Source organism: Microtus oregoni, unplaced genomic scaffold, assembly GCF_018167655.1.
Source record: "Microtus oregoni isolate MIOR12 unplaced genomic scaffold, Mior012 000002F_ref0000024, whole genome shotgun sequence".
Taxonomy (NCBI): Eukaryota; Metazoa; Chordata; class Mammalia; order Rodentia; family Cricetidae; genus Microtus; species Microtus oregoni.
In genome coordinates, this window is record NW_024543061.1 from 11118148 (window position 1) to 11121073 (window position 2926).

Sequence of the window (2926 nt, forward strand, 5' to 3'; positions counted from 1 at the left end):
CCATTAGTCTCCATGCTCTCAATTTACTCAGGAGATCCTGTTTTTTTTTCTACTTCCCATGTAGATTAGATCCATAAATGTCTCTCTTAAGGTCCCCATTGCAGTCTAGGTTCTCTGGGATTGTTGTTTGTCAGCTGTTTTTCTTTGGTTTATGTTTAAAAATAACTTTTGATCCATTGCCAGATGAAGGTTCTAAGGTGATACGCAAGATATTTATCAGTATGGCTATAGGATAGGGTCATTTCAGGTTTCCTCTCCTCAGTTGCTCAAGGTACTAGCTGGAGACACCTCCCTGGACACCTGCGAGCCCCTCTAGAGTCAAGTCTCTTGTCAACCCTAAAATGTCTCCCTTAATTAGGATATATATTTCTCTGCTCCCGTATCCACACTTCCTTTATCCCAACCATCCCAACATTTGGTGATGGATCGAGATAGAGACAGAGACCAAAATTGGAGCACCGGACTGAGCTCTTAAGATCCAAATGAGGAGCAGAAGGAGGGAGAACATAAGCAAGGAAGTCAGGACAAAGAGTGGTGGACCCAGCCACTGTGACAGTGGAACTGATCTATTGTTAGCTCATCAAGGCCAGCTAGACCAGTACTGAATAAACATGGGATGAAACTGGACTTTCTGAACATGGTGGACAATGAGGGCTGATGAGAAGCCAAGGACAATGGCACTAGGTTTCGATCCTAATACATGAACTGGCTTTGTGGGAGCCTAGCCTGTTTGGATGCTCACCTTCCTGGTCCTGGATAGAAGTGGGAGGACCTTGGACTTCCCGCAGGGGCAGGAATCTGGACTGCTCTTCATTCTCAAGAGGGAGGGGGAATGAAATGTGGGGAGGGGGAGAGGGGGAGGGGAGTGCGGGGAGGGGGCGAGGTGTAGGAGGAGGGGGAGGGAAATGGGAAATGGGGAGGAGGCAGAAATTTTTTTTTCAACAACTAAAAAAAATAAACAAAAAAATCACTTTTGAGGGAGTACATGTGATTTATGTCTTTCTGGGTCTGGGTTACCTCACTCAATATGATGTTTTCATGTATGTGGAATCTATAACAGCAGTCATTAGCTACACTCTGAGAAACCATAAAGGAAAATGGAAATTTAACACTAATTAGATGCCTTAATTTCAATCGACAAAACATCAAAGCATGAAAAGCAATTATAGCCACAGTGGCTGCTCCCAGCACTTCAGGCTCTCACCTGGAACCCAGAGTCTCAGTACCCAAAGCAGGAGAGCACCTGAACACATGCGAGCTTGACTAGAGACTGTTTCTTGGTCTCTGAGACAAGGTGTTTTTATAGCTGTGCAGCCTGTTCTGGAACTAGGTCTTTTAGACCAGGCTGGCCTCAATCTGACAGAAATCCACCTACCTTTGCCTCCTGAGTGCTGGAATTAAAGGCTGTGCCACCACTGCCCAGATCATTTATTCTATGTGTATTTGAAGATTTTTCTGCCTGTATCACATTTGTGGTTCTTGCATTTGAATTCTAAAAGAGGTCATTGTACCCCTTGAACCTATTTTGGCAGATGGCTGTGAATATGGATGCTAACATATGGGTGCTAGGAACTGAACCTATTTTTCCTACAATTCCAGGAAGGACTCTTTTCTACGGATCCATCTCTTTATTCTAAACTAATTTTTGTATCTTATAACACAACATATTTTGCATTTGAGTAGATACTTCTCAAAAAGAGAATATAATTGGATTCAATAAGATTGAGAAAAATGAACATGTTCTGTGTTCAGATTAGAAGAGGAAATTGGCTTCACTAAGAAGCTTTAAATAAATGTCTTCAGGAACCAAACAAGCAATGAGCTATGAGACTAAAATGAAGAATGGGGATGGAAATGTTAATTTGTAATGAACAAGTATCACTGAGAGTGAGACAGGTCTCTCCATCTTCTCATTCCAATGTCAATATTAAGTCCACATAAAGCCTTCACAAATAGAGGAAGCTTTGACCCTGTAATCAGAAACATAGCCTTAGAATCATGGTCCCTGTTAATCAGCTAACAGCTTAGGAGCCCATGTTGTTCTGTTGACAAAAGGGTGGACGTTCTGTAAACAGAATGACGGATGTTCTGTCAATGTCCCTACTATAAAAGCCATGGAAGATAATGATGCTGGGCTTTGTGAGCCTTTGGACACTCAGCATAATATCAATTCCACATACAACTACAGCTTTTAATAAAAACCTCAGATTAGCTAGGAATTGGCACTCTTTCATAATCAGCATTTCCCTTCTCTATGGCACCTGAACTGGAGGTACTGACAATGAGGGCAAGTTGGACATTTCTGTTTCCAGGTATTTGACAGAAAGAAATGTCTCAGACCCTCACATCCTCACATAATATCATTATAACTCAAGGGACTGATAGAAGCTCAGTGCTCCCTAATCAAGGACTGCAATTCATCGCAACTTGATTGTCCTCATAAGGTTGTTAAGTAAAGCGTTGGTCTTCAGGCTGTTATTTTGTTTGGTGAAGAAACATGGATGGACATAGGGACACTGAGAAAGTTTGATCTCTCTAAGCATGTGCTCATGTAGACAATAGTGTGTCTGTGATACCCTTCTATTTCCTTTCCACAATATGCTCAACTTTGATTCACACACTTCTGTCTTAATATGCTACCTCAAAACAATCTCACATAGGGCCTTACTCCCATGGGGCACAACTTCAAAAACTAAGGCAATATTAAACTCATTATCTCCTTTTCTTCTTGATTTCACACACAGGGTTTTAGCCTTTCAATGAAATTCAAATCAAGATGCTTAAGTTATTGCATAAATTAACACTGCCATACTCACTTCATTGGATGGTCATGAGATTATTTTCATCACTGTTTTTCCATCTCTCTGACCAAAGTTCCTTGGATATTGCATTCTTGTATCAATCACACTGTTACCAAAGTCTGCAT